The following is a 21,672-nucleotide window of genomic DNA, read 5'->3' on the forward strand; positions in this document are numbered from 1 at the left end:
AGGGGGCGCGGGAGGCACTTCCTGAGCCGCCTGCCAGGGTTATAAAAAACCCCCAAACCGCGCGCGGCCAGAAACCCCGCCCGGCCCGTCGCCGCCCGGCCAGGGCCGCGGGCTGGCCCCGCGCCAGGACCTGCGAGCGCGGCCCGCCCCGACCGGCGCCCCCGGGGGCTGGGGGGGCGCGGGGGCGGGGCGGGGCGGGGCCGGCGGGGGGGAGGGAGCGTTAAGGGGGGCGAGGGGAAAGGAGGAAAGAGGAGTGGGGTGCAGGGGGGCGGGGCGACTTGACCGGAAAAGGGGGAAGGGGTGAGGCTGGGGGAGGGGGAGAAGCCCGGCGGGCGGGGGGGGGGGGGGGCGGGGGGCGGGGCAGCCCCTCCCCGCCGCATGGGCAGTATCCACAACAGCTGGTATTTATTGAGGGCTCGTCGCTCAACAGACATTTATTGGGCGCCTCCCGTGTGCCCGGCGTCGTGCCCGGGAGGCTGAATTAGCCCCAAGCGCCCCCGCCCTGCGAGAGCGTCCCTCGGGGAGTCTGACCTGTCCTGGGCCCCGACGCCCCATTCGCAGGAGAAAACACTGAGGCCTGCGGGGAGGGTTCAGAGCTCCTCGGGAGGGGAGACCCTGCGGATTCCGGCCGCCTCCGGTGGGTGCTGAGAGGTGGTGCTGGCACACGTGGGGCGACCTGGACGGTAGGGACGGGCTGAGATTCCAGCCCAGCGCGCCCAGCTGCCCTGCGGGCCTCTGGGGGCTCCAGAACTGGGCAGGCTGGTGACCCCGGACCTGCAATTGTAGGCGTTTTCCTGACCCCAAGGAGCAAGGCAGACCCTGGGCCCTCGCGGAGTCTGTTTCCCCGTCTGCGGGCTGGGTGGGGGCGGATAATAACAGCTTCCCAGGGTCACTGGGCAGGGAGGTCATTCCACAGCAATCACCACTTTTGTTTCTCCTGAACTGGGGATGGCAAGTCGGGGCTCACGCGTATAGCAGGTAGTTTATAAACCCCAGGCTCCTGCAGCCGTCCCCAGCCTTGCCTTTCCTACCCTCTCTCCCAGGGCCTCTTGAGCTCCCGATTGAGGAACAGCCTAAGTAAACAGCTCTGCCTCTGCCAGCCGTGCCTCCGTCACCCGTGGGCTCCTGGGGAGCCTGCGGAGAGCTGCCTTCTCGGCATCCAAGAGCTGGCTCCTCTGACTTCTCAGGTTGCCCGTATGCTGCTGCTCCCACCATCAGCGGCCCAGTCCTCAGTCTAGTCCTGGGTGGCAGACAGCACTGGGCACGTCAGGGCTGCTTTGAGCCAGGTGCTCCCAGGCGCTGCCACTTAGTAGCTGTAAAACCACAACTGTGGTACCAAAAGAACGTGGTTCTTTTGCATCCACCCCCCTCCTTAGTGCCATGCGACAGCCCCACATGTCCCTGCGGATCTCCGTGTCCCCTCTCACCGTGGCCTGTGGCTTCACCCCCGGTCACTTGCCATCTCATCTCCTGCTTCAGAGGAGGGATTTGATGTAACCAGCCCTCAGGCAATAAGTTATTGACTGGAGCCCTGGGAAGCAGACATTTGCCTCTCCGGTAGCATGCGAAGCTGAGTTTCCATCTTAGGCAACAGGGAGAGGCCTCTTTCAGGGACCAAGCCTCTAGGTGGAGGAGGGTAGTGGCCCCAGGGCCTTTGATTCAGCCCTGAGCAAGCTGTTCCTGAAGCCCACGGCACGGTTTTTCTTCATGCACTCTGTACTGACCAGTCTTGAGCCAGGCACTGATCTAGGCATTGGAGACACAGCAGGAATAACAGTAATCCTCACCCTCCAGAGGTCACTGCTCTGCCTCTGGGCTTTCATAGCGTCTGTTCCCTCTGCACTGATCCCCCCTGAAATTCCCATGGCTGGCTTCCTCCCAATCTCCAAGTCCCCAGCATCACCCCCCAGTGAGGGCTACTCTCTCTCCTCTCCCATTCTCTGGATTATGTGACTCCTAGCGTGAGTCACCGCCGACACACTCCATGGAATACCTGCTTTTGTTGATTCTGTCTCCCTCGCTAGAACGTCGGGTCTGAGGGAGGGGGCTTTCGCCGGTGTGGTCCCCAGCAGTGCCTGTAGCCTAGAGCAGCGGGGTGGGGGTTACACAGTGGGGGGGTCAGCACTGAATAATAGGGAGGGGACAAAGAGCTCCCTGGGCAGCATGGACATTCTGGTTTGAATGCTGACAAGGCAGCAGGGGTGAGGGCATTCTACGAAGAGGGCACAGTAAGTGTAAAAGCGACTATGACCAGCACATTCTCTTTTTATTTAACCCAGCTTGGATTTAAGACAATTTTTTTGGTAACTTGAGCCGAAGTTTAGAGTCCAAGCATTTAAGGGGTGCTGGAGGGGTGCAGTACTCAGTACTGCCACGGGAGGGCGCAGCGGACCCTCACTATTGGCCTGGGCTGTGGGAGTGGGTGCTGGAAGGATGTTAATAAGGACGGCCCGAAGGAACGCTTGTTTTTGAGGCCTGTCCATCCTCACAGCAGCCCTCTGAGGCACGCCCCGTTATGTACCCATTCCTCACTGAGAAGACTGAGGCACAGAGGGGGTGAGTAAGTTGCTCAGGCTCGCTCAGCTAGGAGGGGCAGCACCACAACAGAACATTCAAGATAAAAGTCAGGGTTATCTGACCACCTGGAGGGAAGGCAGTGAGCTGTGAAGCAGAAGAACCCTCCGCACCCGCTGAGAGGGAGGGGATCCCTGAGAGATCCTGGGGTTGCTGTGCCAAGGAAGGGGACCCCTTTCCTGGGGGCTGGAACCCCTATCTCTAGGCCCGGTCAGATGTTTTCCCCAGCAGATCTGGTGTCCCCTTAAATGCTGGGAGAGGTTGTGCTGCTCACGGTCACGTGATCTGGTCTCCTTCCCTCTTGCAGTCAGTCAGTCAGGGAGGACTTCCCAGAGGAAGTCATGGAGGTCTGCGCATGAGTAGGAGTTGAGCAGTTGAAGAGGCAGGGAGAGTCAGGCGGAGGCCACTGGGCAGAGGCCTGGAGGTGGAGCGGGAAGGGCATGTGCTCAGCTCCCTCTGGGACGCCTGTGCCTGGAGTGAATATTTATTCAAACTGCAGCGGCTGCGTCAAAGACAAATGCTCTGAGCTCACGGATATGTGATAGAATTGGGGTTACAGGCCTGGGGGTAGGGTGGGCAACATGGGGAGGTGTGGGTCTAACTTTCAGTTATAAAATTAAGCAAGTCGGGGCTCCAGGCGCCGTCTGTGATCACGGCTGGCAAAGCTGTGTTGTGTACAAGGCAGCTAGCGAGAAAAGCGCTCTGGTGTTCTCGCCACAAAAAAGAAGTGGTCAGCAGGCCACGGGGAGGTGTTAACTCCCTGCAAGGAGGTGATCATCTCACAATACGTCGGTGTGTCCAATCAACACGGTCGTGCACCTAACACTGCGGAACTGGGGGGCAGAGGCAACACCACCCTCCTACCGTCCCCCCTGGAGACCCCCCCTCTCCCACGTCACCCCGCCGCTGCAGCACCCACAGGGGCCCCTCCCCTGCTGTCGGCTGGCCCCACTTTCCCCTCTGCTGCTGGGGCAGCCACGACTCAGCCTGCCCCCTCTGTCACCCCTAAAACAAGTGACCAGTGATTTTCTTGGGGCCCAGCACTTTGAGGTTTAATGTAAATTTCAAACGTGCCCCCACCATGGCCTGTGTGAAAAGCAGGAAATGCGGCTCTGGGAGAATGTGAGGCCTGGGAGGGAGGCGGGGTCTGGTCAGAGGGCAGGAGCTGGAGGGGGAGAGGGCGGGTGGCAGCAAGGGCCCTGCCTGGGCACGGCCATCCCTGGTCTCTGGCGGAAGGCGGCCTGCAGGGCCCCTCCCCAGCTGCAGTCCCTCTGGGCGCTCCTAGTACCCATTTAGCTGGGGCCTGGGGTGCGCAGAGTTCCAGAGTCTGTGCCACGGGTGTGGCCAAGTGTGAGGATCCAGGGGGGAGAAGGGCCGGCTGCATTTCTCTCCGAGCGTTTCACAGGCTCCAGTGCCTTGTATGGCTTTCCAGAACTTATTTGTTTCCTGGACATTTTTTCCCCTCTCAAGCATTTTTGGGGTGCGCGGGGTTTCTGGAACAGATAAAAGGAACACCGCCTCACACAGAGGGGAAACTTGAGTGGTGGAATTTCGGGCCAGAGCCGCCTGGCCAAGCATCAAAGCTTCCCCCCCTCCCCTTCCCGGGACCTGGGCACGGAGCGAGGCTGGGGTCCCGCTCTGGCGCGGCCTGTGGGGCTGCGGATTCTGGCGGCCCAGTTAGGAAGGCGGGACGGCCCCTGGGGGCCGGGCTGGTAGGAGTGACCGGCTAATGGGGACAGAGACTCAGGCTTCTCGAGCTGGATGACACCTCTTGACCTCCGGGGGTTCTCAAAGTGGGAGTGTCTTCTGGGAAGTCTGTGGAGTCCCCTGGGACGAAGCCCGGAGTTAACTCAGGAGAGAAACATCTGAGCCCTCCAGGCCCCTGGTCCAGGGTCACAGTGGGAGGCCGAAGGCTGGTCCTGCTCTTCCGAGAGTAAACACAGGGCGCTGGCCGGCTTCGCCCGCCCTCCCGCCGGCCGGCCCCTTCTCAGGCGGCTCCCCAGCCCCTACTGAGGCGGCTCCCCAGCCCCTACTGAGGCGGCTCCCCAGCCCCTTCTGAGGCGGCTCCCCAGCCCCTACTGAGGCGGCTCCCCAGCCCCTTCTGAGGCGGCTCCCCAGCCCCTACTGAGGCGGCTCCCCAGCCCCTTCTGAGGCGGCTCCCCAGCCCCTACTGAGGCGGCTCCCCAGCCCCTACTGAGGCGGCTCCCCAGCCCCTACTGAGGCGGCTCCCCAGCCCCTTCTGAGGCGGCTCTCCAGCCCCTTCTGAGGCGGCTCCCCAGCCCCTACTGAGGCGGCTCCGGCCCCCCCCCTCCGCCCCCGGCCTTTCATCGTCCACCTCCTCTGGCCACTCCCAGCAGCTCTGGCTTGGGGGCCCAGGGCTCGGTCACTCCAGGCCCTGTCCCTTGCGTGTTGCTGATGGGACAGCCCAGCCCGCCTGAGGTCATCGTCGCCATCGCCGTGGTTACTGCGGGCCAGACGGGGCGCTGGAGCAGCCGGGACCTTGGGCCCTCGCCTGCCACCCCCTCTGGCCTCCCGCCCCCCTTAGGGGACCTCAGTGTTTCTCTTGTCCCGGGACAAGTCCGCCCCTTAGTGCCTTGCCCTGGTGCCAAATGGCAGATTTGGGGTGTCGGAGCGGAGTGGGGGGCACAGCGTGGGTGAAAGCCGGGAGTGTGTTAGAAGAAGCAGAGGCCGGAGACGTTTAGATTCTACGAAGGGGGCGAGAGGACTCAGGACAGGCTGGTGTTTTGCTTTCAGTTGTGGTAACGGGAGAGTCGCGTCCTAACGGGCCTGCAGCAGCCGGGGTGGTGGTAATCCCAAGTGGTGGGGACCGTCTCCAGGCCTTCATCTTCTCAGACTGGACTCTGTCCCCTGAAACACTAGCTCCCCCTCCCGCCCCCTGCCCCTGAGAGCCCCCTTTCTCCTTTCGGCCTCGGTGAATTCGAGTCCTCTGAAGACCCTAAGTGGAATCATGCGCGGCAGGTCCTTTCGCATCTGGTTTCTTCACGTCACATATTTTCAGGTTTTAGCCGCACGGTGGCACGGAGCAGAATTCTACTTTTTCAAAGCCTGCCCAGTCTGTGTCGGGCGCTGACCACATCCTGTTTGCCTCTTTGTTGGTGGACAGTGGGTTGACCCCACCTTGCTGGCTGTTGTGAGCAATGCTCCTGTGCACAGTTGCGTGCAAACACCTGCCCCAGTTCCTGCTTTCAATTCTTTGGGGGACATACCTGGGATGGCTGGAGTGTCTGGGTCATAGGGGGACCCTAAGTCAAATGTTTCTGAAGCGCCACCAACCTGTCTCCCACAGCAGCCGTACCACCTCACAGCCCCGCCCGCCAGGCACAGGATTCTGAGAGCTCCACATCCTCATGGGCACCTGTTATTTTCAATTCCTTTTCTAAGCATCCCAGTAGATGCGACACGTATCTCACTGTGGCTTTGAGCTGCGTTTCCCTATGACTAGCTGTGTCACACATTTTTGTGTGTGTGCATCGGCCATTTGCGTATCTTCTTTGGAGAAATGGCTGCTTCTTTGCCCAGCTCTGAAACAGGCTAATCATTTGCTTGCTCTTTGTTCTATATTCTAGATCTATAACATTTTCTCCTTTTCTCTCACTTGTCTTTTTGCTCTCTTGAGAGTGTCCTTGGATGGACACAAGTTCTTCAATTTGATGAAGCACAACTCATCTATTTTGTCTTTTGCTGTCTCTGCTTTTTTGTTCTATCCATGAAATCATTGCCAAATTCAGTGTCATAAATCTCTTGCCTGATGTTTCTTCTAAGAGTTTTGTAGTTTGAGAGTTTGGTCTTTGATCACATGATAGGTTCTTGAGCAAGAAAAGTGTCTTGAGACCAGGTCATGGGGAAACAGACTGGGGCTTCAGCCAACCACAGCATGAGTCATATCCGAATCCCAGTCATATTAATAGAAATAGCTCGTGGACAGCCAAGGAGGTGATGGCAATATCAGTTGGCCTCTAGAGAAAGACCTGGGTGTTGGTGAGAGATGGATTTGGTTGGCTTGTTGGCAGCCTGTGCATTCACAGACAGGGTAGCCAGGGAACGGGCCCGGGGCCATCAGAAATGGAGGAGGCAGAGGTGGGAGAAAGAGGCAAGGGAGCAAGCTGGGCATAAGGGTCCCGAGGGGGGCTAGGCGTGTCGAGCAGGAGAAAGTGTGCCTCAAGATCCACTGCTCGCATGACCCATTAACAAGAAGGGAGAGGGGGGAAGCTGACCTCGCCATTTCTGGTTCTCAGCCAGTCAAGGGAACAGGGCTCAGTGGAGACGGACGGAGGTAAACGAGAGAGTGAATGGGAGGAAAGACATGGATCTGGAGAGCTTGGAGGGCCCCTTTCCCATTCAGGCCAGAGGTGCTGAGAGGACTCACCAGAGACAGAGTGGGGAACAGAACAGGCAGATTGACTGAAATCCACAGCTGAGGGGAGCAGCGGGGAGACAGGAGAGGTCTGCTGTGCCATGTGGGTAGCTCCCTGGCCAGGGATCAAACTCGTGCTGCAGAGGCTGCAGACAGGTTCATAGTGCGGTGCTTAACTCCTTGTGCCACCAGGGAGGCCCCGAGACTTGTGACTTTGATTCTAACCATCCTAGTGGACGTGAGGCAATACCTCCTCGTGATCTTAATTCGCATTTCCCTAATGGCCAGTGCTGTTGAGCCTCTTCACTGCCACTATCTGTCTGTCTTCTCTGGAGAAATGTCTCTTCAGACCCTTTGCCCACCTGAACGCTGGTGGATCTGCTTGGGATGGAGACCTGGTCCCTCCTCAGCAGACCTCCCCGACCCCTGCCTGTGTGTCCCTCGCCCCAGCGGCACCCCTGTGCCCACACTCAGCGCTCTCTTCCCGTACTCACACTTGGAGAACTAAGAAGACCCCCCCCAGGACCCTTCCCAAAACAGGTCTGTCCAGGGTGGCCTTGCTGAACCTACTTTAATGAAGAAGTGACTGGCAGCGGCTGTGAGGACACGCATTTTCTCAACATTGAAAAGACTTTCAAACACAGAACAATGGTTAGAATTCCCCCTGGCTCGCCAGCGCCGGGGCTCTGGGAACACGCCGCTGTAGTTGCTTTGCCTCCAATCCATTCCGCCCCTGCCCAGCCACCCACCCATTCATGTTATTTTTTTTAATGTAGTCATCACTGTCCATCACCCCCACACACCGCTACTTAGAGCTTACTATTTTATATTTGCTACTAGGGTAGGGGGGATTTGTCTACTAGAAGCAGACATGTCTTCTGTGTATATCCCTGAATTGCAAGACCTGTGGGCACTTGTGTACCCAGCTTCACCCGCCACCTTTCCAGAAGTGGAAGCCGATCACTGGAATCATCTGCCCTGCTAAGTATCTATTTATTTTTTTTTAAGATTTATTTATTTATGCATACAAGAGCTGGGGTACAGGCCAGAGGTGGGGTGTGTGTGTGTGAGAGGATTCACCAGAGACAGAGCGGGGAGCAGAACAGGCAGATCTACTGAAATCCACTGCTGAGGGGAGCAGCGGGGAGACAGGAGAGGTCTGCAGCGCCATGTGGGTAGCTCCCTGGCCGAGGATCAAACTCGCGCTGCAGTGGCTGCAGACAGCTTCATAGGTTGCGTCTTAACCCCCTGCACCGCCTGTTTAGATACCCAAGAACATTTAGCCATCTCCCTGGCAAATAGAACCAAACAAAATTCCTGTTTTTTCTTCTAGAAATAGCTGTGGTCATGTTCCACTGCCAACCTCAAACACACACCTCTTTCCCCTGTTGACGGGCATTCACTCTTGCTGAGCTTTGTGTGGGGGCGGGGGGAGGGCAGGGAAGGGATTTGCAGGAGATGAAGGATTTCTAAGGCTGTTGGGGAAGAGTCAGCGAGGGGAAGGAGGGACACCGAGGAGGAAGCCCCCTCGCCCCCTCCCGCCGTGGGCAGAGCCCCTCCAGCCCAGCCCCTGCAGCGCCCTCTGCTTCAGGCCTCCTCTGACCACTGGCCTCGAGCTCCGAGCTCAAAGCCACCTCCCAGGAGTCTCCTCTCAGCGTCTTTATGGCAACTTCCTCACTCCGTCGTCATCTTTGTCTCTTCCCGCGTCCTCACAGTCCCCTGGGTGCCCTGGAGTGGCGTTTCCAGAGGGCAGGCCCGTGATCACGCCTTCACCCTGCACTCCCTGCGCCAGGGCTAGAGCAGGCAAGAGTTCAACACGCATTCGCGAGGAATAGGTGGTTCTAGGTGCTGGGGTCCTGGGCCTAGTGGGGGTGTCTGGGCCATCTCCACGAGGTCTCTGAACAGCCAGAGGTGGGGCGGGGGCCCCCGCTGGGGCTCCTCTCCAAATAAACTCTGGCTTCAGGCCGAGCTCTGCTGCATGGCCGGCTGCTTCTGGCTCCCAGCAGCTGGGGTTCTGGGCTCGACGTTACTCAAAGCCCCTCCGGCCCTCCGCACGGGACTCGCTCTGGTCCCTCTTTCTCTGTTGCTTTGATGGGGGGGGGGGCGCAGGAGCACCTGAGTTGGAGAACAAGACCGCTGCGCCCCCCGCGCTTAGAGATCGTGTGCGGGTGTTAGGGGGAAAAGGCTGTCCTAAAGCTAATTCCATACAGGCTCTGTGGACTCCACCCCCACCCCAGGCCAAAGCCAAAGACACTGGGAACTCCAAATCCCATCACCACCAAAGGGAAGGTGGCTGGGACCTGAGGGTTGGTATAAAGCCAGACACGTGGGCTTTGGGGGGGTCCCCCATTGTGGCTCTCCGCCAGCTCGCAGCATCCGGCCAGCTCAGAGAGTGACTTTGGGTTTCCAGGTCGGCGGATCGGGTAGGACGCATGAAAGACTTTATTTCCCTATTTTCTCCCTGAGTTGTCCATTTTCCTTCTTTCCTTTTCCCTTGTAAATAAACCTTGTATGAACCTTTTGTGTGTGTCTGTCGTGGAGTATTCATAAGTCCCTTTCAAGCGCGCGGGTGAGGACCCACAGCCAGGAACCCATTCAATATCGGGGCTGCTCTATAACACGGGCACGATGGGCACCAGCCCCACCGCAACCCACCACCCAGACGGGACTCCGCTCCGCGCCAGCCGACGGTACACAGAGGTGCCAGCGAATGGGCAAGGCTGGCAGGGGCAGGGCCTGAGAGGGGAAGAGCAGTCGAGGGGCAGAAGAAACCCAGGGAGTCTGGGCACTCGGAAGTGCCCAGGCTCCTCCACACTGCAGTGTGAGCTCGTGCTTGTGCTTGGAAGCTGTGATAAGGGGTGGGGGCGGGGTGGGGAGGGGAGGTCCGTGGGGTTGGGTCCCCCCTTGGAGAATTGGGCCAGGCCTGGGAGCAACCCCCTAGTGGACGTGGTCTCCAAAGGGACCGGTTGGGAGCGGGGAGGTGGGGGTTTTCTAACAAAGTCTGAACAAAATATCTCCTGCCTCGGGGTGATTGTGTGCACCACGCCTGGGAGATGGAGGTGTGCTGGGGCCCAGGAGCAGGTTTTGGGGTATGATCAGAGCCTGAGCGGATCTCAGGGGCCTAAGGGGGCCCGGGAGGCAAAGGCGGAAGGGGCGGTGAGGGGAGGTTGTGTTCATTTGTGCCTTGCCTTGTGTGGTGTTGAGGTGATCAGGCCTGGAAGCTGGAGGAGGCCCGGGGCGTCCGCTGGGGCATGGGCCTGCGAGGTGGGGCGCGGCCGTGGGGACTAGGAAGGCCGCCCTCCACAGGCTGCATCAGCTGGCTATGAGCTGCTCGACTGCAGCTGCTGTGGGGATGTGGGGGCCTGAGGGGTCTGGGGAACTGCAAGGGGGTTTGTGTGGAAGGACCTTAGGCCACACTGACCTCTGCCCTGACCTTCCCCCGCCGGGAGAGGCTCCGGGCCACCGATGTCCTCCAGCAGCGCCACCAGCCTGACTATGAGGAGGCAGTGCATGTGCCTCAGGGGTGCAGACCAAGCCAGAAACTGCCTGGGGCGCGGGGGCTTGGAGCCTTGAGAAAGTGAGAGCTGGGGCGCAGCTGAGGAGGGCAGGTAAGAGGGTGTGTCTGCAGACCCCGGGTCTTACTGCTGGCAGCGGGGTGTGTCCTTGAGCATGTGTCTGTGTTACCTGTTGGGTGGTCTGTGGGTGCGCCAGCGCAGTGGTCAGGAAGCCTGTGGAGGCTGAGTCTGGCTTCGCCTCTTAGGCCTTGGTCCTAGGGCCAGTCGCACCTTCTCTGCCGGCTCTTTTCATGGTGTGTCTGGCAGGTGTCTCCTGAGCGCCCGCTGTGGGCCAGGTGCTGCCCAGGCCCGCTCTGGTGGGCCAGGCTGACGATAAAGATGAGGAAATTGTCAGGTGGTGGGAAGGGCTGTGGTGTTCATGTGGGGACGATGCAGTTTCAGATGGGGAGACCGCCCCGAGAAGGTGACGTCTGCGGACATTTGGGGAAGGGGTGGAAGGCGGTGACAAGTGAGCTGTGCAGTGCAGGGGTGGGGGTGCTGAGGGGTCACGGTACTTTGGGCAGAGAGAAGCAGCTGTGCAAAGGCCCTGAGGCAGGGATTCACTGGTGTGTTCAGGGAACAGCAAGGAGACCATGTGGCTGGAAGCCCAGGAGACTAGAGCAAAATGAGTAAAGGAGATCGTGGCAGGAGATGAGGGCAGGGAAGTGGGGGGACAAGCCATGCAGGGTCTTGTGGGCCTGGGTGGGAGGGGACTTAGGCGTTTTCCCTGGGGAGGTGTTGAAGCAGCTCTCTCAGGCTGCTGTGCACGTGATAATATCATTTACACCGCGGACTTGTGAGAACTAACATGTGGCACAGTGTCTGGCATGTGCCAAGCGTGCAGCAAGCTCTGGGCTATCCTGGTGTGGCACACATGTGTGTTGCGGGTCTGGCTGAGCTGCAGCTGAGCAGGGTGACTATTAGAGAGTTTGTTGTTGCTGAAGAACCTCCCTAAAGCTATTTAAAAAGCCCTGCCAGGGTGACTGCTTCTGGCTGGGGCAGGCTCTTGTATAACAGATGTTATCCAGATGTCAGCTGGGGTCACTCAAGCTGCCTCAGAGATTTGGCGCCTGCCTCACTCCCATGACCTGCTGGAAGCCCAGGGCCCTTCCCGAAATGTCTGCGAGACATTTGTGTTCTCATGGCTGCTTCTTGGCCCGAGTTCTGCCTGCTGAGCCCTCCTTCTCACCCACCTTCCCGCAGCCACCCCTTTGGGGGGACGACCCTGTTTTCTTGGTTTCTTCCAGACCACCCAGGGCCGTGTTTGCCTACGTACCTGATTGCGGCTCAGATGACTTTACCATCGAGCTTCCGAGTTTCCCCGTCACAAATTCCAGCACCCCAGGCAATATTTGCACACTTCTTGCACAACACAGCACAGCTTGATGGGCTTAGAATTAGCAGGGCCGCTGTGCAAACAGGACACTGCAGGGGGGCTCCAAGGAGGAGCCGCAGGCGCCTTTGATGTCAGGCTGGCTTGAAGACTTGGAGGCAGAAGGCAGAAGGCGAGGCCAGATCAGAGGCTGGTGCAGCCCGGACAGCGAGGCCTACGGTGAGCCTTGAGGCAGCCGCACCGTGAGAGGCCACAACTCCCCGGGAAGCTCTGAGACACCAGAAACATTTGCAGCGAGCCAGACCCTGGCGAGCGAGGCCAGCACTGCTGCGGCGGCCTCTGCTGCCGTCTTTTGGCAGTTGTAATAACCACTCACCGCCCGGTCAGGGCGTGCATGGGCAGGCTCAGAGGGCCAAGCTGTAATAACAGAACCTGCATGGGGTCGGGGGAGAGGAGCCTCTTGGGCCGAGACACCCGGGACTAACCCAGAACCGGTCTAGTTCCAAGACAAGGGAGCAGGCTGTGTCAGCAGATGCGCTCCGCGCAGTTTGGGACTCGAAGCCGGGGCCATGCTCTCGCTTCCCGCCGGCCTGCTGGGACGTGGGCTGGTTGCGTCCCATGGTAAAGGCTTGCTTGGCTCTGCATAATCATAACGTGGACTCTGGTGGCCACTTGGAGAGAAACTAGACCCCTGGAGTGTTCACTTGTCCGATGTCTTTTAACCTTTTCTGGGTCACAGATACGCGTGGGAGCCTCGCCCAATCTAGAGACCGTCTCGGACCCACTGTCCCGGGAATGGAGCAAACGGGAGCGGTGGGGGAAGGCGGGGCCTCACCCACAGGCTGACAACTGCAGGCCACGGCTCAAAAGTAGACACACGGGGAGAAACAACAGCAAAATGTGTTTACACGGGGAGTGAGCAAAGGGCAACTGGGAGGGGGCTGTAGCCTGTGCGGTCTGTCTGCCCCAGGCGGTGCCTGTGCGGTGCAGACCCGAGCCCAAGCAGGAGCCCGCGCTTGGGCTCCTGAGGCTTGGTGAGGCAAGTCTGACCCACTACGTGGAGGAAGGGGCTGGCTGGGGGCCTGTGGTGGAGAGAGGGGGAGCCGGGGAGGTGAGCCGCAGGGCCCATAGGAGGGTCAGCAGCCTGGGGTGCGTTTGAGACACGGAGGCCTTGGGAGGCACTGGAGAGGTGTGGTAACACCCCGACAGGGCCAGGGCCCAGGGGCTGTCTCTGGTCTGTGGGAAAATCTCACCAGCCAGGATCAGGTGGGCTCAGGGCGCTCGAGGGATGGAGTCTGGTGATGTCTGCCTGCCCAGTGCTGGGTGCCCAGCTAGGGGGCAGGAACCTTCTTTCTGATTTCCTGCACAGAGGGTGGAGGCCTGCCCAGCGCTAGTGCTCCAGGTGAGGGTGAGGCAGTGGGGCCTCACCTGCCCGGGTGTTCTGTGACGCATTTGTCCATGGCGTCCACTCTCAGAGGCAGGCCTCAGGGATGGAGCTGGGTGAGTTGGAGCTAGATCCTGACTCCACACTGAGGGGTCTACGGGGAACTGAAGGGCATCTCCCCAGTACGGCCCCCGTGGACAAAGAACGTGGACCCCATGGGAACAGCAGGGGACCCTCCAGCTGGGCTTTCGTGGACCCCATCACCTTTGGCCTCAGACTGGCAGACACCCTCAGCCAAAATGGAGAACCCACCCCCGGCCGGGTGGGCTGGCGGAGGTGGGGTGTGGGGGGCACGTCAGGTTGGGAACAGAGTCAGGTTGGGAACGGAGTCCCGGGGCACTGAGTCTGTAGTGGGAGGGCAAGGGGGCCTGCAGAGTTGACTCCGTCTCCCCCCCCACCCGTGTGAATAGCATGTCTGCGGGAGGAGACACAGGTGTGGAGACACACAGTTGCACGCCTGCCTGTGTGCGCACCTCTGGATGATGCTGACAGACACAGCACGGTACCCAGCAGAGGAGTGTACTTATTGAGCACCCACTGTTTGCTAGTTGCCTTTCAAGCCCACCATGTGCGCGGCTTGAATCACTGACTGGGCCGATTGTCTCCACTTCACGGAGGAGGTGAGGCCTGCCCTGGCAGGGGTGGGGACAGATCCGATGCGCGCAACTGGGTCTGTCTGGAGGTGGGGCACGGAGAGGGTCATTCCCTCCCACCAGAGGCAGACACAGACACGACACAGATGCATCAGTCAGTGACACGGAGGAGGCAGTGAGGAGGATGAACACTGGGGAGGACAAGGAGAGAAGGTGAGTGGGGAGGGAGCCATGATGGCATCTGGGCTAAGAAAATTCCAGGCAGAGGGAGCAGCTGGAGCAAAGGCCCTGGGGCAGGGCGGGGCCTGGTGTCCTGGAGTAATAGCAAGAGGCCTGTGCCCTGGAACAGAGGGAGTGGGGAGAGGGCGGCAGGCAGGACAGGGAGGTGAAGGGGGCATGCCATACAGGTCCTTGGGGGCTGAGAATCGCCCGCCCCCCACCATGAGGCAGCAGGGCCATGGGTGGAGAAACAGCTGGACCTGAGGCTGGTGGTCACATGCGCCCTCTGGTGGCAGCGCTAGGGACTGGTGAGGACAGGCGGGCAGGCGCGGGTGCCAGGAGCTCAGGTCCTGTGGGCAGTCAGCCCTGGCCAGATCCCTCCCGTCACCTCCTGGCTGCCTTGACCTTGGGCCTTTACCTTCTCTCTGTGCTCCTCATCTGTAAAATGGGGTAATAATAGGATCTGCTTCACAAGTTTGCCCAGGGAGTAAAGGAGGTTATTATATGTAAAATGCTTAAAGTAGTGCTGGATATTAATGTCCACTTGGGTAATAATAATAATAATAATAATAATAATAATAATGCTCTACTTTTATGGGACCACTTTGTGTTTATTTAAACAACGAATCATTATGGGAAATTTTGTGTTTATTTAAACAGCAAATCATTACAAACCATGAAACAGTATTTCTCATTGACAAGTGTAAATAAATATTCATACGTGAACTGTTGTGCTGAATTTCAACGCCATCTTTAAAATGGAAAATTATTCTTTTATTTTTATCTTATTCTTCAATTTTATTGAAGTATGATTGACAAATTGTAAGCCATGAAGTGTATTAAACTTTCTTTTAAAATGGTTCCTTGTTTTAATGCTAAACAACGGATCAAGAAAATAAAACGAAATCAACAAGCAACTGTAAACCAGAGACACACTGTGGAGAGCAGAGGAAGGGTTAGGCTTAAAATAAGGGGGGGTGCAGTTGTACGGGGAATAGAACCAAGAGGAAAATGCATACATCGTGCAAAAATGAAAAGTGATGTAAAAAATAGATAAAATAAAAAAATTTTAAAAAAGAGAAGCAAACGGCACATCCCTGCTGACTCTGCCTCCCAGCTCGCGCTGCCTGCAGCTATTTCAGGTTTATTAAAATTCACTGGTTCCTGGACAATTTTCACATCAAATATTATATGAAACAATGAGGTTTCGCTGCTTTCTTTTTTGGACATTGTCAATATGTGTTTTACCTCGTGGCTGTTGCTGAAGATGCGCGAACTTCGGGGGAGCGGGGAGCTGCCCGCGCCCCCACCCCGGGCCCCGACCTGGTCCCCGCGCCAGAGCGGAAACGCGGGGGCTGCAGTTCCAGGAGCGACCAGCAGGCGCCGCTGTCCCAGGTCCAGGCCCTGAGCGCGGGGTCTGGCCTCGCCCCGCCCGGAGCCGTCCACCTGCCCCAGCGCGTCCACCTGCCCCAGCGCGTCCACCCCGCGCCGCACGCGGGGCTTCCCACAGGCCGCTCTGGCCGCGCCCCTCACCCCTCCAGGCCCATGGCCGCGTGCTGAGCCCCCCCCCACGCCCTGCTGTCCACTGGGGGGGGGGGGCGCGCTCCCGGGCGGTCACTCAGGGGCCGCAGCCCCGTCCTATGGCGGGGGGCCCGCGGGGCGCACGTCCGGGCGAGGGGCTCGAGACCCCGCAGAGCTGGAGCAGGAGTGTCCTCAGGTGGAAGGAGAGGGGCCCCTTTCCTTCCCCCGGTCTTTCTAGAGGGGCCTGGGGGGTTGACGCGAGCTCGGGCCGTCCAGACACCCCTCCCCACCGCTGGGCCCCCGGGACCGGCAGGAGGCCCCCCAACCCCCCCGCGCCCCTCTGCGCCCCTCTGCGCCACGGCGACCTGGGCCGGCCACGGCACCTGCTCCCGGCAGGCACCAGGTGGGGACAGCCCAGCGGGCGAGCGCGGGCGCAGGCTGGGGGCTGGGGTGTCACCGTGGCGGAAGGGGGTGTCTCCCTGCACCGGGGAGCTGGAGGCCCGGGGCTGATGTGGCTCAAGCAAGACTCACCGGGGAAGCGGAGGTGAGCCCGGGGCAGGTGGAGGCGCCGCCGCGCCGCCATCTTGCGGGGCGTGGGGTCCTCAGGACCCCCCCCCCCCGCCCAGCACCACCTCCCCCGCCCGACTCAGCCTGTCTCTGCTCCCTTTCCAGACGCCCCTTCTCTCTTGGGGGCGTCTCTGAGCCCCCCACTCTCTATCTGTGCCCAGCTCTGCCTCCCAGGCCCTCTCTCTCTGGGGTGCTGACTCTTCGGGATTTTCTCTGTGTCACCCTAATACGCGTCACTTTTTGTCCCTCTGTGTCATTGTCAGTGGGAATGTCCAGGAGGGGGTGAAGGGGTGAGGACAGGCTTCCATACCCGGGGGCACCTCCTGGCCCTCTGCTCCCCTGAGCTTTGAGCGTCAGCTTCAAGCCCAGCATTGACCTCCATTTTGGGGGGCCCTTCTGCAGTCACCTTCCCTTAAAGCCCTTCTTTCCCCCCAGCCCACCTTTTCCCCAAAGCCTCCCTCTCCCCAAGCACCTTTTCACCCCGTCTCCCCACCACCCGCCTCCTCTCTCTCTCCTCCGTCTCTATGTCACCCGGCTTCTGACACCCCCGCATCCTCTGGGGTCACCCCTGCTGACGTCCAGCCGCTGTCACCCTGTCCGCGAATGGCCTGAGCAAGGCGGGTTCTGAGGTCGTCCACAGAGGCCCAAGCAGCGCTGGCTCTTAAGGGTCACCACCCCGTTCGTATGGGTGTGTGCGGTGGCAGGTGCTCTGGGCCTGGGGCGCTGGCTGTTAGGGGGCTTCTGGTTTTGTGGGGGGCTGGCTGTGTCGCCGTGGAATCCAGCCGCGTCCGGGATCTGGTGGCTGGCAGGTGGGTGAGTGCCGCTGCCAGGCGAGTTCTCTGGGTGCGTGTTCTTGGGGGTCATCTGTTGTGGGGTCTCCTGGGGGGACCCAGCTATTGTGGAGGTTTGGAGGTGTCAGGCTTGGTGTGAGGCGCCAGGGCTGCGGTGGATGGGACGCGCGCGGCCAGGCAGCTCGTGCTTCCGGAGCTCAGCCGCTGGCCCGGGGCGCCCCGCGTGGGCGCTGGCTGTGGGTGGGGGCCTGGGCACTGGCGCGCTCTGCCTCCCTCCCTCCCTCCGCTCTGCCCTCCCCGCTCAGCTCTCTCTCCTTGCCCTCTCTGTCCTCTTGGCTCTCCATCCCCGCCTGTCTTTTTCTGTGTCTCTATCACCACTTCATTGGAGCGGTGCCCCTACCACCTGGCTGCCGCGGGTGTCCTGGCCCTGGGCCCTGCTCAGATGTGAGGTGGGACCCCCCGCCCCCCGCCCATGGTGACACGGGCAGTGGCAATCTCTGGTCCACTTGGGGCAAAAGGGCTGGACGTGTGTGTGTCTCAGAGACGCCTCCCCACCCCACCGCCTGGCCAGGCCTTGTCATCTGAATTTCCAGTCTGAGCTGGAAGGGCTTGGGTGGGCGCAGGGACACTCCCGGGGACACGGGACGGGCTGCAGGTATTGAGAGAGGGGCCAGCAGTTGTGAGGACACTGGAGTGAAAGAACGTTCCAGGCAGAGGGAACAGCCAGTGCAAGGGGCCTGGGGCAGGACCAGGGCTGGCATGTGGGAGGCCCTGGTGGCTGGGGCAGAGCGAGGGGTAGAGGGAGGAGGTGAGGGCAGGGAGGTGACCGAGCAGGTCAGGCGGGGCTCTGTGGGCCTCGGGGCAGACTTGGGCTCTTACCCTGAGGGAGGCAGGACCACTGGGGCTGGACTTATGTGGGGCCCCGCAGACAGCAGCCCCTGTCCAAGACATGGCCACCACCATGGTGCACCCCACTTTTTAAAAAACTTTTTATTGTGGTAGAAGATGCATGATGCACACACTGCCGTCTCCTCGTTTTCCGTGCACAGCTCGGCGGCCTGCAGCTCCGTCACGCTGTGGTGCCGCCGACCCCACCGTCCATAGACGCTACTCCCCCCCTGCTCCCCGGCCTGGGCCCCCACCACCCGCTCCCGTCTCTGTGGACGTGACCCCCTCGGGACCTCCCTCACATGACCCATGCGGTGCTTGCGTTTCTGTCTCTGGCCTGTTTCACTCGACGTGGCGTCCTCAGACTTCTGGCAGCCGCGTTTTCCCTCGGGCGGGCGGCGTCCTGGTCCTCGCGGGAGAGGCGCGGGGCTCTGGCGGGGATGTCCCATGTGGCGGGGCCAAGCGCCAGCGCTCAGAACCCCGTGTGGCCGGGCGGAGTCCGGGCCTCGGTGAGGCTCGGGGCCCTCAGGGCGAGCAGTAGGTTCTGCTCCAAGATGAGCGACAGGGAAGCCACGTCCTGGGTCTGCTCGGAGGCCCCTGCCGCTCTCCTGTTCTGGCGGCTCTGGCTCGTGCTGCCGTGGCCGTCGGGGCGCAAGTGTCTCTGGAGACCCTGCTCCGTTCTCCGGGGTCTCTGCCAGGACTGGAGCAGCCGCAGCGTTTTGTGCCCCCCGCCGTGCGCCGGGGTCCAGCCGCGTCCTCACCAGCCCCGTTTGTTTCCTGCTCCTTGGGCGGCAGCGCCCCAGGGTGGAGGCAAAGCTCGTGAACCTGCGGGGCTTTCCCTAGAGAGGACGCTCGTCCTCACGGGCCCTCGGCCGCCGGCGTCCAGCGGGATCGAGGTCCAGCCCAGCCCTTTGCTCATTTCTGAATCGGGGTCTTGAGGTTTCGTTCTTTCGACGTTCTGGGTGCCGACCCTTCCCGGCATGTGATCTGCAATATTCTCTCCCGCTCGGCGGGTTTCTTTGACTTTGTGGAAAGTGTCTTTTGACCTGAACAGGCGAGGCCGGGCCCTCGTGGGGCCTACCCCGCGGATCTGGTGCGGCGACGGTAGCCAGTGTCCTGCCACGTCACCCCTGGGTGCGCGTCTCTATAAATCAGGCTGGACTTAAAGAGGGCCCTTCCCCGAAGGCAGGGTTTCTTCACAACACACTCTTGGCGTCTGGGGCTCACTGGCCCTCTGTCCGGCGGGCCGTCCTGTGCGTTGTGGGTGTTGGGCAGTGTCCCTGGCCTCCGAAAACTGGGCAGCAGTACCGGCTCCCCTTGTTGTGACGCCAACTGCCTGCAGACATTGACGAGCGCCCCCTGGATTTAGAATCACTGTCCTTAAGCTATAGATGGGTGGGAGCAGCCTGGGGGGGGTGTTGGTTTGGGGGGGTCCTGCTGCAGGGCGTCAGGAGCTCTGGAGCTGCCTCCGTCTCCTCGCCCGCAGAGTGGAAGTCTGGGGTGGCGCCCACTCATCCAACAAGTACTTATCCAGCACCTACTTCGTGCCAGGCCTGGGGTGGCAGTTCACTAGGGAGAGGAAACCTGGGTCCCGGTGTCTTGGGGTAAAGAGCTGCTGTCAATTAAATACACGCGTGACCGGGAAGGGTCTGTGGTCACGAAGGCTGAGAAGCAGAAACACTTGGTGTTCAGTGAGCGCACAGGAGGGCCTGGGAGGTCAGGGAGGTCTTTGTGGGGAAGTTGCAATTAAAGTATGAGGAGGGGGAAATAGAAGAGGGGAGAGAAGCTTCCGGGGAGCAGGGCCGCCTATGTAAAGGCCCCGGGGTGAGTGCTGGTCTTGGCCGGGAGGCCAGAGCTGGCGACACGACACGTGGCGGGGCAGGGCCCGGGAGGAGGGGCGGGCAGGGTGTTCTTGATAATCAGTTGAGGATTTTAATTTGGAAAGTGGCATCATCTGATTTGTGTGGTGAAAAGATCACCCTGCCAGATAGCCTGTGAAGTGCTCAGCGCAGGCAGGGCTGGGCGCCCAGAAAGGGCGCAGATGACGCCAGTGGGTGTCCAGGCTCCCATGGCAGTCCCAGGGCCAGCCCCCGCCCCTTCTCCCCCGGGTCACCAGGGACACAGCTCTGGCCCCTCTTGGGAACCAGGGCTGTTCCCGGGCTTGGGCGGGGCTGGGAAAGGGAGCGGGCTCTGCTTTGGGTGCAGTTTGGGGGGGGGGAGGGGCACGAGGCCGGGAGGGATGGCGGCTGGGCCGGAAGTGGCTTCTGTCAGTGGATACCTGGCTCGTTCCCAGGAGCGAGACTGAGGCCCCGGGCTCCATGGGCACCAAGTCCTGAGCCGGGAGGGGCCCTGGCTTCAAGGCGCCTTTGGAATCGGCCCTCTCACGAGCCCTCGGCTGAACAGCCGCGGCCGGGCCCTCGTGGGGCCTACCCCGAGAGAGAGCAGAGAGAGCACCTCTGGGGGGACCTCAGGTTTCGAGGGGCTGGGCTCTGGGGTCCAGCTTTCAAACTTACCTTGGGACCCCGGGCAGGAGGACCCTGCCCTTCTCTGAGTCTCTGTAGCAAAAGAGGGAAACCTGCCTCCCAGGGAAGCTGCAAGAATTCAACATTGTTCATGTTCATTCACTCAACAAATAGTCAACCAGTGGTTATTAAGTGCCTACTGTGTGCCAGGTGCTGTTGCAGGCACTGGGGCACAGGGAGTTGTCCCACACTCAGGGGCTGGCATTCTGGTAGCAGAGACCGACACCAAGCGCATCAGCCAGAGATTAAAAAGGGAGGGAGTGATAAATGCCCTGACCTGGGTAAAGGAAGGTGGATAAGAAGAGAAGGTGGGTCGGGGAGGGCACGGGTGGCACCAGGGGCCTGTTCAGCCCAGGGGTCAGGACAAGTCCTGCTGAGTTGCTGAGACCTAAAGGAGGTGAGGAAGAGGCCACGTGAGCATCTGGGAGAACAGCATTCCAGGAGGAGGGAACAGCACGTGCAAAGGCCCTGGGGCAGGACGGAGCTGCATGTTGAGGGAATAGAGTGGAGCCTGTGAGGACTGGCCACCTGCTCGGCGACAGGGGAGCTCAGGCGTCTGGAGCGCCCTGGGAGGGAGATGGGTCTGGCTTGGGCAGGACATGGGCCGCCTCTGAGCTTCCTTCCCTCTGAGTGGTGACTGGGCCAGCTGCTCCTGTCTCTTCCTGGGGATGCCCCTCGGGGCTGGGGAGGGCAGTCTGTCAGGGCATGGTGGGTCTGAGGTACTGTCATTTGGGGGTTGTTCTGGTTTGGTCTGGAGAAGGGCGAGGTGGGATGCAAGGGACCCCTCTAGCCAGGGATCAAGCTCTTGCTTCATGGCCTGGAATGAATTTTATTCTGCAAAGGAATTTTTGGAGGTGAATTTCCGTGAAGCTAACACTCAGCGCAACCTGGTCCTGTCACTGGCTGGTCCTGTGCACTGGCTGGACGCCATGCACCCTAGGGACCTGTCTGAGGTACATGGAGTTCAAGAATGGGACCCCTGAGCCTGTGCCCAGTTCACAGCTGAAAAGACCGACACCGGAGGAGACCAGTGTCTCGTGTCATGCGGTGTCCTTGGCACAGCACGAAGGGGTCCCCTGCCTCCACTCTCTTCCTGCCCCCCAGCGGGCTCCAGTTGGGCTGGGCACAGAGGTACCAACGGCTTCCGTCCCTGGGTGGGAGCCCAGAGGCAGGGTGGGCCACAGTCCCAGGGTCGCTTGCATTTTCCCTTTGAAATCTGAGTCCCGCAGAGGGTTCTCGGTTTTAGAGCTCGGTTTCACTGGGGCTTTCATGACGCAGAGGTTCGCTCAGA

The sequence above is a fragment of the Talpa occidentalis genome, unplaced genomic scaffold, assembly GCF_014898055.3.
Source record: "Talpa occidentalis isolate TD23 unplaced genomic scaffold, MPIMG_talOcc4v2.1 talOcc4.12, whole genome shotgun sequence".
Lineage (NCBI taxonomy): Eukaryota > Metazoa > Chordata > Mammalia > Eulipotyphla > Talpidae > Talpa > Talpa occidentalis.